We start from the raw sequence: 15,855 nt of genomic DNA on the forward strand, positions 1-15,855 counted from the left end.
TAGTCTATAGTCTAGTCTATAGTCTAGTCTATAGTCTAGTCTATAGTCTAGTCTATAGTCTAGTCTATAGTCTAGTCTATAGTCTAGTCTATAGTCTAGTCTATAGTCTAGTCTAATATATAGTCTAGCCTATAGTCGAGTCTATAGACGAGTCTGTTGTTCAAAGACTAATCAATCGACTAAATCATAGACTAGTTAGTATATAGATGGTCCTTCGAGTCTAAAGCACAGTCAAACAAAATGAAATCGTATTAGACATCAAAACACACAAATTTTCATAACGACACAAAACCAATTTATAAAGAAAAATCTTCATACAGAACTACATCAACCATAACCCATCAAATTATAAATAAAAACAAAACAAAGAAAAAATGCGAATAGCAGAAACAAAACAAAACACCCAATAATATAAACAAAAAACCTTAAACAAACCAACTCAAACCGTTACATCAAACTTCATCAAACGCAACCAACAATTTCCCGGCATTTTTCAATGGTTTCATACAAGAATTGTAACAAACAGAAGTTTAGTTTGCCGCGAACATTTCAACTTAAATGTTGTATGAAAACGTGTCGACGAAACCCAAATTCCATTGATGGAATTAAATCTGGTGGAGAATTGGAATTTTTCAAGCAAAAAGAAAATTGTTTTTAATAAGAAAAACGTTAAAATACGTGAGAATGTGATTTCCTTAACGGTGATAAATAAAAAAGTTTACTAATGAAATTGATAAAGTGTTAGTTTTTTGTGTGTTGAACTACGTGTGTGAAGCTCCCGACCGGGGCTTATCTACCGCCACCCTCTGGGGTTTTGAAAAATTTATAATATATGAAAGATATTAAATTTTAATTGATTTACATTTTAATACTTATCTCTGTGTCTATTTTTCAAAAGATAAATATTAAACAAATATTGGAAAAAAGTAAATATTAACGGGTGTATTATAAGGTTTGAGTTGTTTTTTTTTCAAATGTGTGATGAACATATTTTAAATAAGAAACAACTAAGTTTTATACATATTGATTATGAGTAGAGCTGTTTAATAAATAAAAGGTATTTTTTTTTTTTAAATAATGATAAATACCTTCAAATAATATTTACTTAAAAACAATATTTAGTTATAGAAAACAAATAATAAATAAACAAATATGTAAAGCCATAAATATGGGTCACTAAAAGGAAAATACATAATAAAACTAATTGTAAATTTCTTAAGCCCTAAGTTTCTGTGAAATCATAAAAAAATTCTTAAATAAAAAATTTTAGAAAATTTATGAAGTTAAAGTACAACTATAAAACAAAATTTCAAACATAAACCTACTCATCGATAACACATGAAAAGTGCTTTTTACATTATAACGGATTAAGTCATCTTAACGATATTTAAGCGCCACTAACGTTACGGTAACAAAGTTGAAAAAGAGGAGAAATTCTTATAAAATCCATTTGTATTGAAAAACAACAATAATAAAACAACAAGAAATATAACAAAAAATAACGCAAAAAACATAATATAACAACATAACAATTTCGTTGATAAAACGTGTACAAGTACGTGTAAGATGGAAAGGAACAAATAATGCTAACAAGGATTAACAATGGATTACCTGACATAAGCAGCTCCCTAACAACAACAACAATTACAACAACAGCTACGATAACAACTACAACAACTTAACAATCTAAAATAAAAGAAAAATAATAATAAATAAGAAGTACGTACTACTTCCACTTCTGCCACTACTTCTCTACAAGTTTGGCAAAAGAAAAGAAAAAACTCCAATTCTTAAGACTTTTCCTTTTTTCTCGATAAATAACCCAGCAGGCAATTAAAAGGTAAGTTAAAGAGAAACTTTCTAAAAAAGGATTAATTAGAATTTAAGTAATAAAATAAGTTGTCTTGATTTTACTGATTTCATCTTCTTACTGATCACACACAATAGCCGACTATGGGATTACGATATTCTCTTAAGATTATCTCTTAAGATGTTTTGTATCAATTGATTGCAATTTTCAATAAAGATCCTGTTAAGTATCTACAACCAAATGATCACATTGATTATTATTTTCAAATATTCAAACGATTTTAATTTAAAGTTGGTTGCAAGATTATTTGGGATCAGTCTACCAAATTGACTATAGTTGCATTGACATCCCAATGTAGGCAATGAGATGATGCAGTTTGATGATCATCAAACTGATTCAAACTTTCGCAAAGATTCATTCTCATTAAAGTTGTTCATAATTAAGGTAACATAAGGCTGATGTCAGAGTGCCTGCTATAAGCGATGCGAAGCTTTACGCTACAAACTTTTGCTTGTGTTTTCTCGCATCAAGCTTTGCTTTCACTCTGACATGACACATAGGTAAACACAAGGAAAGGTTTGTAGCGCAAAGTTTTGCATTGCTTGTAGCGCCCACTCTGTAGTCAACATAAGAGTCTTATCTGCTTGTAAGTTAAGATCGTTTATGATCATCATAGACTGCATTATATCCTCAAAGAAATTGGATATGAATGACTGCGTGTATTTGTGTAATAGGAAGACATCAAGTTGAGATGCGTTAAGATGTTAGTTTTGGGAACAATCGATATTCGATCTACAAACTTATCTGAACACAGGAAATCTAAAACAAGCTTTTTTATATTATCGAACTTAAGTTCGAAAAGAGTGATTTGAAAACACTTAATATCGGATTTTCTAGTAAAACTGTAAATTTTGTTGGTTGTGGAGATTGCTTGAAAGATCAGAACGATTTAATTTAAACTAAACTGTTGTCAATGTCAAATGTAAAATCTCATAACGATTGTATTCGCAGAACTTCGAGTAAATTATCGAATGTTTCTTGCGAAAATAGGCAAAGCTTTTCAAAACATTTGTACCTTGACATATGTATTAAAGGGGCAAACCGACAACTTTGTTTAAAGTGTAGTTTAAGTAGGCACAATGCGACGTGATCGTACAGATCTTTTATACAGATGCAAAAGTTTCATTCATTACCAGATATGACATACAGGGAGTCTTATTGAATCAAGTGGCTTCTGGAGATATAAGATCTAGTTTCGAGCTCTGTATTTTTTAAAGTTGAAAAGTTATTAACATGATTAATCTGGAATTCTTTGAAGAAAACGTCAAAACAGATCTTTTTTTTTCGTGGCGACTAATAGAACTTTTATAGTTACGTTCAAACAATTGGTTTCTGTAGATCTGTCTGATCAAATCAATATGATCGTTGCAATCTTAATAAGTATTCAGGAGTTTTATTTCACAGTCTTGCAAATTTCCAAATTAGAAGAGAGTTTTATGGAAACTAGTGGCATCGGAAGACAGACATTCAGTTTTGAGCTTAATATTTTTCTATGCTGAAAATAATCTTGTGTTATTATACCCTACACCACTGTAGTGGGGAGGGTATTATACGTTTGTGCTGCTGTTTGTAACGCATAAAAATATTAGTCCTACACCCACATTAAAGTGTCCCGATAGACTCAGAATCACTTTCTGAGTCGATTAAGACGTGTCCGTCCGCCTGTCCGGCTGGCTGTTCATGTAAACCTTGTGCGCAAGCTACAGGCCACAATTTTCAAGATATTTCGATAAAATTTGGACCATACGTGTTTTTTTGCACAAAGACGATGGTTGAAATCGGTCCATTGTTTCACCTTGCCCCCATACAAACTGATCTTCCGACAACGTCAAATATACTACTATCTCTCCAAAAATTGACACAACTAAGTTTTATATAGGCATAAATGACCATGCCGATTATTATAATGATCGCCCGTCGTTTGACACTAGCCCCCATAAAAATCCCCCTTTTAAAAAATAACAAACGTCCAAATATTGGCTTATAACTATTAGTATAGCGATGAAATTCAGCATATCTAACCTATATAAAAATACATCCCTCCTCCAAATTTATTGAGGATCGGCTCATATTTGGCCCTAACTCCCATATAAAGCCTCTTTTAGAAATTTTGTTTTGTTTGTTGCTTAAATAGATCGGAATTAAGGTAAAATTCAACATAAAAGTTTCTTTATGAAAAATATTTTCTAACAAAAAATGCTCAGTGGGTTACAAACCCCTGCAGCATTGATTTTCATTGTATGCGTGTGTACATCTTATATCTGTTGGTCTTTCGGTATGTTCGAGTAACTGTCTGTCTGTTTGTCTGTCTACCAGTCCATTCATCTGTTTCTCTGTTTGTTTGACTCTGTATATTGCTGGATATTATTTGTCCACCACCTACAATCACCCAATAAATGCCGAAGCTGAAGGAAACAACATTTTAGCTTTTTATCACATGCCATTATAAGTTAAGATTCTGTATTAATGTTTTACTTTTTTTATATTTTATTTTCGTACTTATTTTTTGCTGCTCCTTCCATTTTTTTCTGACTTTCTTTAGCTGCCGGCATTTTTTTCTTTTATGGATTTCTTTTACTTTATATTTATATTTTCGTTATTTTATTTTTTAACTTGCCTTACGAACCTGTAAGTCCTTTTTCATTTAATTCTTTTTTCATTCTTCATCATTTTTTTTGTTCTTTTTATCAACTTTTGCTCATGTTATTGACGAAAAATTCTTTACATTCATTGTTGTACCATATTTTTCTTCAATGTACAAGCTTTGTAAACAGTTTTTTTTTAATTTTTATGGTAGATTTTTTATTATAAGTATTTTTATACAAAAAATATACCACGCAAAGACAACCAGCAGCATTAACAGAAAAAATGTTAAACAAAGACGATAAAAGGTACCAGAGGATATAGTAATTTTAATAATAAATACCATTTTTTGGTTTGTTTCCTTTTCACTCTCCTGTGAAAAGGTATAAACTTATTGTAATGACTTTTAATAACAGGAAAAAGTACTCCTTACTCCTTAAAAGAGAAAATAAACAGTTCTTATAAAGGATCTGAAGTATAAAAAGGTGCGTTAAGTTGATTTTAATTAAATTTCAAATTTGAATTTAATTTGACAATGAAAAGTAAAAGGTTTGTGTGTCATTTGATTAAAAGTAAGTTAAAGTCAATAATTTTTAAATGTTAAGCAAAAAAATAAAATTGTTTTAGAAATAGCTGCAGAGTTTAAAGTTGGATTGTATAAGTGACACTTTAAGTTAAAATTCTTGCAACTTAAACAAACTTCTTTTCCGCATTTCTTTGTTGAAACCAAATTTAAAATTCTTATTTGTGGTATTGATACCCTTTAACATTTTTCAGCAATAAAATTATTTGCATTGAACAAATTTTTTGTTTGTTCGAACGGCTGTGTGTTATGTTGTTTATCTGCATTTTAGCACAAAAAAAAACACCCAAAGAATTTAAGTTACATTAAGAACGTGCAGCACATAAATTAGTGCACAATCAATTAGTAGCATGCAGCATTCTACATAAAAATTGTCAGAACAAAAAAAGAAGCAAACAAAAAAAGAACTACTTCAAGAACCCCTTAAATAAAAGTATACAAAAAGAGGAAATCAACGCACATTTCTTAAACTCAACTCATCATTGATGATTTGCTTTATTTTCCCTTAAGAACCATGATGCAACACTACTACTGCTGCTGCTTGCTGCCTTCTTTAGCCTTCACCAACGGAAGGAGTTGGTTGCCGCAGTGGATATAAATAAATTCGTATTGAACAGCAATTCAATTAAATTCTATATACTTTTCGTTCTTGTTATTAAGTGTTTCAATATTTTGGATTTCTTTTTTTTTAGTTTATTTTTTCATCTCTGTTACAATTGAAATCGTTTTCATAAGTATCGTACACTTTATTTTAGCAAAGACTGTGAAATACACTCGAATGGGAAATGTTGGTAAAATATTTGAAATTTGTTTAATATACATTAAAATATCTTTTCCTCTTAAATACATTTTTCATAAAGCATCTACACATCTTGTTGGAAAAGTCGAAAATTTTTTTTTATTGATTTATTACAAAATTACGGAGTTCAAAAGGTTTTGTTATATTTAACAAATTTTTAATTGATTTGATGAAGAGCAAGATATTTCAGTCAAAGTATAGTCTATATTGATTTCTATATGGACTGGTTTTTTGACAAATCTATTGACTACTCTATGGTCCAGTCAATTGTCTGTTGTATAGTCTACCTATTCACCAGTCTATGGATTAGTCTTATAAATAGTCATTGGACTAGTCAATAAACTACATTGTGGGCTAATCAGTATTCTATGGACTAGTCTTTTGACCAGGCTATTAACTAGACTAATGAGTAGTCTATGGACTAGTATTTTAACTACTTTACGAACTGATCTTTCGGCTAGTCTATGAATCAGTCTATGGAGTAGTCTTTTGACTAGTCAATATATGGACTAGTCTATGGACCAGGCATGGGGGTAATGATTACACAAAGTAATTCACTACATGGTCAATTAAAATTAGTTGTAATGTGTAATTAAGAAATAACCAATTACAATTATTTGTAATTGAAGTTTTGCCAATTACAATTACTTGTAAAGTGTAATTGTCCAATAACCAATTACAATTACTTGTAATTTTGGTATTACTAATTACAAAATAACATGTAATTATAAGGAACAAAATTTACAATTACAAATAATTGTAATTGGATAATCTTCAATTACAATTACATGTAACTGTAATTGGTGAATCTTCAATTACATTTACTTCAAATGTAATTGTAATTGAAAATGTAGTCATTACCCCCATGCCTGCTATGGACCAGTCTACAGTATATTAAGTAATCTAGTGACCAGCCTATGACTAGTCTATAAAATTATCTATTCACTAGTTTCTTAGTCCATAGACTAGTTTCTGCATAAGTCTATTAGTTTATAGACTAGTCTGTTAAATAATCTATTGAATAAACTGGTGAAAATTAAGAAATGAATGGTGATAAATACAAACAAGACTTTATTCTTTACAACATTTTACTTAACACTTTCTCTGAGTGTATAATTCACATAAATTGCGTATAGAAGAAGAAGTATATAAAAATTTAGTATGAAATAAACTTTACAAACACAAAATTCCATTTAGGATTTAAAGTTATTTAAGACTTTTAAGAACCTCATAACTTTTGTGTTGCTGGAATTGAAATGGGTTTTCAGCTAATTAATTACAATAAAGTAATTCAAACAAAGCGGGATTATTTACAATTATTTTTGGTATAATCATCAAATCATCGACATCAACAACATCATCATCATCGACGTCGTCATGGAAGGCATCATTGGCAATATTATGAGGCATATGGTACTATCATGGAAATTAATGTAACACAGCTAATTACATTTCAACAAACACTTAAGGCTAAAAAACTCTTTTTAACACATTAACATTTGGTTGATTTCACAAGTAAATATTAAAAAAAAAAAAATTACAAAATACATTTAAGAAAAAACAAGGTAGAAAAAAATCGTAATGAAATGTATTTGTCAAAAGAATGAGTGAGTGGCGTCACAATTCTGTCACATCATTTAAAGGCAACAGATACAAATTGTTTTTTTATATATACAAATATTACATAAAATTTTTTTATTCAATTTTATTGTTTATAAATCCCTTTAGTTATATTTAAGACACTTACAACTATTTAGAAAAAGTAAAAATTGGCATTCAGTCTGTCATTCATACTTGTGAGTATGAAGTACCTGGCTGCCAACACACGTTTCTACTATTAAACACATTTAGCATGGTAATTTAACGCAATTATTAAACGTAGTTGTTGTTGTGTGTGTGTTTTTTTGGTTGGATCTCAGATGGGGATTTTTATTGTCTTTATTATTTTATATTTCTTTCTGCATTTGTCAGTTTTTGTAGCAGTTTTTCTTGTGTGGAATTATTTATGCAATATAGAAAAAAATTATCACCACAAACTTACAAAGATACCTGAAATACCTAGTTGGCCAGTTAGTCTTTTTGGAAATTTTTCTATAGAGAGAAAATTTTATCGAAAATGTTCTATAAGAGAAAATTGCATCGAAAATTTTCTATAAAGAGAATTTTTTTTCGAAATTTTTCTATAAAGAGAAAATTTTATCGAAATTTTTCTATAAAGAGAACATTTTATCGAAAATTTTCTATAAGTAGAACATTTTATCGGAAATGTTCTATAAAGAATTTTTTTTTTCGAAATTTTTCTATAAAGAGACAATTTTATCGAAAATTTTCTATAAAGAAACAATTTTATCGAAAATGTTCTATAAAGAGAAAATTTTTATTGAAAATTTTATATAAAGAGAAAATTTTTATGGAAAATTTTATAGAAAGAGGAAATTTTTATGGAAAATTTTCTATGAAGAGAAAATTTTATCGAAAATGTTCTATAAAGAGAAAAGTTTATCGAAACTGTTTTATAAAGAGAAAATGTTATCGAAAATGTTCTATAAAGAGAAAAGTTTATCGAAACTGTTCTATAAAGAGAAAATGTTATCGAAAATGTTCTATAAAGAGAAAATTTTTATGGAAAATTTTATATAAAGAGAAAATTTTTATGGAAAATTTTCTATGAAGAGAAAATTTTATCGAAAATGTTCTATAAAGAGAAAATTTTATCGGAAATGTTCTATAAAGACAAAATTTTATCAAAAATGTTCTATAAAGAGAAAATTTTATCGAAAAAGTTCTATGAAGAGAGAGTTTTATCGAAAATTTTCTATAAAGAGAAACATTCTTTTTCTATAAAGAGAAATTTTATCTAAAATTTTCTATAAGGAGACATTCTATCGAAAATTTTCTATAAGGAGACATTTTATTGAAAATTTTCTATAAAGAGAAATTTTATCGAAAATTTAATATAAAGAGAAAATTTTATCGAAAATATTCTATAAAGAGAAAATTTTATCGAAAATGTTCTATAAAGAGAAAATTGTATCGAAAATTTCCTATAAAGAGGAAATTGTATCGAAAATTTCCTATAAAAAGAAAATTGTATCGAAAATTTTCTATAAAGAATCAATTTTATCGAAAAACTTATATAAAAATAACATTTTATTAAATATTTCCTTTTAAAATATATTTGTATTAAAACTTTTCTTTAAAGACAAAATTTTATTGAAATTTTCTTTAAAAGAGAAAATTTTTTGGATTTTCTAATTAAAGATATTTTCTTATAAAATTTCTGAAAAAAGAAAATTTTTAAAAAAATAATAAAGAGAAATTTTTCAATAGGAAAAAATGGAAATTAAAAAATATCCCAAATTCTTGTTGCTCTATTTTTGAAAATTTCTTAATGACTTGATCAACTGGGTTTAACTGTCTCTTCGAAGGTTTGAGTCAACTTTACTGTCTGAAACTTTAAGAACAAAACCCAGCCAAGTGAGAAATTCATTTGTTACACATTTATTTAGCATGCAAATACATATTTATTAACCAAAAAGCAAAAATGTAAATATTTTATTTAACATTTTTACCTCTAAAAAAAAAGTTAAAAGAAATGCGGTACTTTTTTCCGTGTGTGAGAGTGTGTGAAATAATTTTATGAGAACATTATACAATATTTTTTTGTATTCGTATCTTTCAATTGTGGAACGTTATGTGAGTGAGAATGGTTACATTTATACTTTATTTATATTTGTTACACCCATAAAAAACCAAAACATTTACGGATGTGTTTTGCATGTTTAATTAAATTTTCTTTTTGGAAAATACTCGACATTGTCGTAGTCACAGGCAGAGGTACTTCTTACAAGATATCATGTGACAAAAGAGTATAGAGAATGCTAAATGCCAAAAAACATCTTGCCCTAGATAACAACCATTTGGCAGTTAATATTATTTTAACACAATCATAAAGTATCTATCCAATCGTAAATGTAGCCAAATAAAAAAAGCTCTTAGAGATAAATTTATGACTTTATAGGAGTAAGTATGTGAAAGCTTGAGTTTGTAGAGAAGAGGTAAAACCAAATGATTTTGGGTAGAGACTTGAACAGGAAAATGGGTAATTCTGTTGGTTCCACAGTAAGTTTTAGACTCTTGGTAGATTTCTGCGCTATGTATTAACATACTTTTAATATTCCCTTTTCTCCTTTTTTATAATTCCTAAATTTATTTATAATTCCCTCTCCATTTACCAGTTATTATCACAAATATTATCGATTTAACACGACCAATTGTGTCCACTCCTTTAACGAACGTGTTAAAATGTTTTCAATTTTTCTACCTTGTCAACCAAAAAGTCTCAAACCTAACAGAAGCATTTTCAGAAGAACACAACACACAATTTAGTGGCTGCGTGTGCGCGCCCTCCCGTGTTATTTGTCATAATTTAAACTGATTTTCGAAATGTGGCAGGTACATAAAAACTCGTATACGATGCACGTTAATGGCCACTTATGGTGAGATAAATGTCAAAACATAATTCAAATAAAATGAAAACAAAAAAAATATTCAATACGGGAATAATCACAGTAAAACCAATAATAAAACAAAATAGCTGGAGAAAAAGGCAATAATAATATAAATCTACAATTTATTTACATATTTAAACAGTCATCGTTGGTCGTGTGAGTAGATTACGATTAAAGTGTCAAAGAATGTTAATTTATATTTTATTAGGGGGGAGACTTTGTGCTTAACATCTTCAGTAAGAAAAGTATCTTTTATTTTGTGTCTGTAGTATAATGTATGCAGAAATGTAATTTAGTGCTAAGTATGTAAAAATAATTTGTGTGAATGTTGTTTGTAAGTGTTAGTGAGTATATTGTTTTATTTAAATTGTCTTTTTTCCAAAAGAAAGTTTTTTTCTCCATTTCCAGTAAAATAGAACAGACGACCAGGAAGGTGAGTCAAAAGATGTTTAATCATTTTAAGTGATTTTTTTTCTACACTCGACTCGACTCTGCCAGAAACGCCACAATCACTTTTACATGAAAACTAAAGTGTTATGTGAGAGTGTGTGAATTGGTAGTGTTGTCTATAATACACTCAGAGAAATGTGTTGTTCGAGAAATAATTATTGAAGTTGTGGATCGAAATTGAAGGAGAAAGATCAACAATTTGCTGTCGTAGACGATATGAAGACGATGGAACGGAAGGGTTCAAGACCCGATGTGTTATCTATAATACACTCATAGAAATGTGTTGTTCGAGAAAAAATTATTGAAGTTGAGGATCGAAATTGAAGGAGAAAGATCAACAATTTGCTGTCAATGGATCGAAAAATTCAATATTCGGTTTGAAAAGCTTCTGATTAGCAAACCTTTTTCTTCAGCACTCACTCTTTGGCCGAGTGAAGGTAGAGATCAAGCAGTTGAGGTCTAGATCATCTTCTTCCTATTAATGTAATGTAATTTTATGGAGGTTCGAAATTGAAGGAGAAAGATCAACAAATTGAAGACAATGGATCGAAAAGTTTCAAGATCGGATTTGAAAAGCTTGTGATTAACAAAACTTCTTTGGTCGAGTGAAAGTCGAGATCATACATATTTAAAGAGTTCAAGACCCATGAGTTTCTTACACTTTGGCCGAGCTGACCGTTTTCTGATTTTTGGAAAAATTATGTCACATGATCTCTCATACTTTGAAAGCTCATTGCGTTTCGCTGCATCAGATTAACACAACGTTTTTATGAGCTTCCACTGTAAGACCGAGTAAAACTCGAGTTGTTTACAATATTTTAAAAGATCGAGCAGAACATATCTCATTTTAAAAGATAAGGCCCCATGAGTTCTTATACTTTGACTGATCGGAAATGAAATGTCATATGACGCAATTTTTTCACAATGATAGTAAATTTAATGACATTATTAAAAAAACTAGAAGTTCTAAATAAAACTGGTTCTATATCTTTAAATAATGGATTAAGACCGATAAGAATTAGACAAAGAGAACTTCAGATAGATAAAGAAGACAACTCATCTGAGAATGTTCTGAAGTGTCTGAAATGATTGTAGCCTTTACTATTTAACTTCCAGCGTCAAATTCTGCGTCAGATCTCGGGTGCTTATATAGAGTGGAAATGACTAATGCGTTTATAGAAATATCTGATAAATTTAAATAAAATTTGCGGAAGTTACTGAACTTTCGTGAATGAATTCCGGGATTTCTTGAGTTAAAGCTTCGAGTTTTTAAAGAAATTACGATTTTATTGTTTCTTATCTTGCAAACTAAAGCTTTATTAAAAAAGTATTTTGTTGTGAGATACTTTCTCTCTTAAATGTTAGAAGTTGTGATGATGAGAATGAACTGAAATAGGAAAAACTGCGATGAAGATTTTTAAGAGGCGATCAGTGATCAGGAAATACTATCTCTGCAATAGTTGGCCTTAGCCTACGAAGTACATCTAATGTGTTTGCCCCGTTTTCTTTCAGTGTATTCAAAGTTTTTTTTTACATCAAAGTGTTTCTATAGCTTTATGTGCCTTTAATGAAATTTCAAAGATTTTTAACTAATGAATTTATTATCATATAGTTTTTTTTTCGTTCGTTACTCCAACTTCTTTTGTATATCTGGAAAAACAAGTGTAGTATTTTTCAAGTTTTGTTTTTTTTTTTTCATCTTCACAACAAATCAATTTCGAAACGCATTAGAAGCGTGTAGTGAAAACAAAAACAAATGGAATGATGGTGGCGTCAAATATTTGTCTACCAAGGTGTCTACAACTCTATACATACAAATATACTATAAATTTCAGCTCTTTTTTGTTGTTGTTGTAGGGTTTAAGACAAAATTTCCATTTATTAAATGTTTAAATTATCAAGTAAATATCATCGTAGAATAAAAATTTATTAGTTTTTGTTTTTAGGTAAAAAGAATAGAAAATAATTTTGATTTGTTTTAAGGTATACACGAGCAAGATTAGTATAAATGACAATGACGACAATGACAGCTTTAGTATAATATTGCTGGCGTCTTTGGATAGAATTTCTATGAGTGTAATTAGGTAGTTGTTGCTGTGCGATTGATTGTTTGTTTGCAATTATGTAAATGTTTGAATATTTAATGAATTTCAATACAATAAAATACTGAGTATATAAATAGTTTTTTTGCTTAAACAATAAAAAACAAATCTTATGTTTATCTTAATTTTTAATGACATTAATAATTTATTTGTCTATGAAGATTACATATTTGTTTTGCAAATTCTAGTTAATATGTCTTCTACCGCCTTAAACCCTTTATTTTAAGTTTTATAAAATTGTCTTGTAACTTTAGTAACTATGAATTTCTTAATTTTTTTCTGTTTAAACTTTTAAGTTTATTGTTATTTCTATTTTCTTTATCCTTTTGTTTATTGTTTTTTTCCTCGTTTTAACTTCCTTTTTTTTCTTCCTTCGTAAATACACACATCATGTGAAAGAAATCCTTTTGCAAATAAATGCAAATATTTTTTTGCTCGAAGACAGCATGTGTGAGGGTTAGATGAAGTTATGTAAAGGAATTAAATCTTTTAAGGTTAATATAATAGTATTTCTGTAAAATATTCTCCACTATTGGCAATGATGTCACTAATATCAAAAATTATAAATTTTCAAAATTTAAGGTTTGTAGAATCAGTAGATACCAGTGAATGAATCATTAAACAGGAAAATTTTGATTTTATAAAATTTTGCAAAATTTTTTGATTTTGTCAATTTTTGCCTTTAAATTTCTCTAATCTTACTCTGGTTATCTTTAATATGTTTTCTCTGTGAACTCCATATACAATTTTCATTTTTCATAGATTATTTACTTGCATCTTGTAGACCCCAGACTGTTAAAAGTTTATGTTAAAGTTTAGCTAAAGGAATTACAATACAGATACCAAAAATATTCTCCACATAACTATATATATAACTAAACATACAATGACTCTATCTTTCTCTCACTCTATTGTAGAATTTCATGAATGGATTATAAGTAAAATGTAGGAAAATTTACAGTGAGCAAAAATATTAAACAGACAAATATGGGAAAAGAAAGGATCTGTTAAAAATTTCTATTAAATTTTGAATTCTATGGTAAATGAAACATTTTTAAAAAATTTTTTATACAAAATTTTAACAAAAAGTTAAGAAAAAATTTTCTGTTGTAATTTTAGGTCTTTATGTATTGCCCTAGTCGTTCCATAGAATTTTTCAATCAATGTTACTAAGATATGTAATATGTGGAATATCTTATTTCGACGAAAGCCTGGTTATGTTATAGAAAGAGTTCCAAAGTTTCACTGTCCTATGCCCAAGCTCTACATTGGTCTGAATCTATTCAACCAATTTCACTTTATCAGCTGATATCGCCCTAATTGCCTCCTCGCTGCAGAAAAGTAGGTTAAACTCTGTTAGTATGAAAAAGTATGGTACATATATGAATCATATATGATCCATATATAATCATATATGATCGTTTTTTGCTGGGTTTCCGGCTTTTCAATATAGATCCCCAGACCAGTTTTTCCTCTCAGTTTAGAGCCATATGTTCAACGACAGATTTTCGCAGCTAGAGAAAAGAGCCAAGTTATTAAATGTTTGGAAAATCATTATTCGGTTTGAAAACTTTTGTCAGCAACTGTAAGTGTATGCCACACATCAACCATAAATGTTGTTTTATATTCAAAAGTAAAATAGAATAATACAAGTATTGCATTTTCTATACTTTTTTTTAAGTATTCTAAACTCATAAAAAATGCATTAAAAATTATCTTTTTACAAAAAGAAAAACTAAAAACCTAAAATGTTATTCTTAAAGACTTGAATACCAAAGAATTTTGGTTAAAATATATTTAAATATTAGTTATAAAAGCAAAAGGTATTTACACGATTTCAAACCTTAATGATTGAAATATCCATATCAAAAATGTTGAAATATTATGATTAATTTTTTTCTAAAACATTTGTTTTTAAACAAAAAATGCAAAACATTTCAAAACAAAATTAATGGGAAAATTTTCCAAATTATTCCCAGAATTTTAAAATTTTAATGTTGCCTTTATTTTAGCACTTAAAGCAAATTTAATTACCTACTTCGACCACTACCACCACTACTCATTCATATTTCCGTCTATTTTTACATTAAAACAAATTTCTATTTGAGGGCAACTATTAAGAGGTCACTTCATTTGTTAAAGTAATTTCCGATTTAAATTGTTTATAAAAACCATAAAATATATTTCTTTATCTTTAAATGTTAGAGAGAGGTACATAAAGTAAAAATTTACTTAATTGAAAAGAAAGGCAATCTGTTTATTGGCATTTTGATAAGAGAATTCTACTATTTCTATTTAAATTAATTGATTTGTAAAATGCAGATCAATTTTTTGTTAGCTTTCTCTATGATTTTTAAACAGATAAAAATTAATTGAAATAAAGTTTCAAAATCAACAAAAGATATACAATTTTATTGAAAATAGTTAATTAGAATTTTAATCAAATTTCAAGGGAATTTAAAAAGAAATCAAAATAATACCTGAACTAAATTTTTGCTAATAAATCAAATCTTATAGTAATAATAATTAGTTTTGGAATTCCAATTTAAAAAGCTTAACCAAATAAATTACACTCAATTTCAGCATGACAAACCAGTAGTTAATTAATACCGCTACATATTTGTCCTGCTGTTATAATAATAAAATTCACACATAAGTATGTCAAAATTATGTTAAACACTTATAACAGGTTTATATCCAAAGTGTCAGTCTTTAAATAAAATTTACTTTAATCTACCCTGCTCATCTCAGTTTAACTTTTAATGCTTAAAGGTTGTATTCCATTTTTTTAACGACTCCACCAACATTGGCCGCCATATTTTATGCTTATATAGTTAATTAAATTCAAACTTATTTTTTATGTCTTTTACGGCGAAAAAAAGGTCTATAACAATTTGAATTTGATAAATTTGATTCGTTTGCTGGTTTGTGCATTAAAATCAATAAACATTTTATGA

The 15,855-nt window shown here is 28.3% G+C and overlaps 1 protein-coding gene across 1 annotated transcript in view; it reads left to right on the forward strand.

Annotated features, from left to right (window-relative positions):
* The first annotated feature begins 547 nt into the window (after positions 1-547).
* Positions 548-15,855, forward strand: part of LOC119599722 (kinesin-like protein CG14535) — a 162,206-nt gene continuing 146,898 nt past the window's right edge. Inside the window, 2 exon segments of the mRNA XM_037949619.1 lie at positions 548-926; positions 1,123-1,840. The gene's annotated coding sequence lies outside the window, so the exon portion shown is untranslated.

The sequence above is a fragment of the Lucilia sericata genome, unplaced genomic scaffold (genome assembly GCF_015586225.1).
Source record: "Lucilia sericata isolate MDLA Ls3-8-SP2 unplaced genomic scaffold, ASM1558622v1 Contig000087F_arrow, whole genome shotgun sequence".
NCBI lineage: Eukaryota > Metazoa > Arthropoda > Insecta > Diptera > Calliphoridae > Lucilia > Lucilia sericata.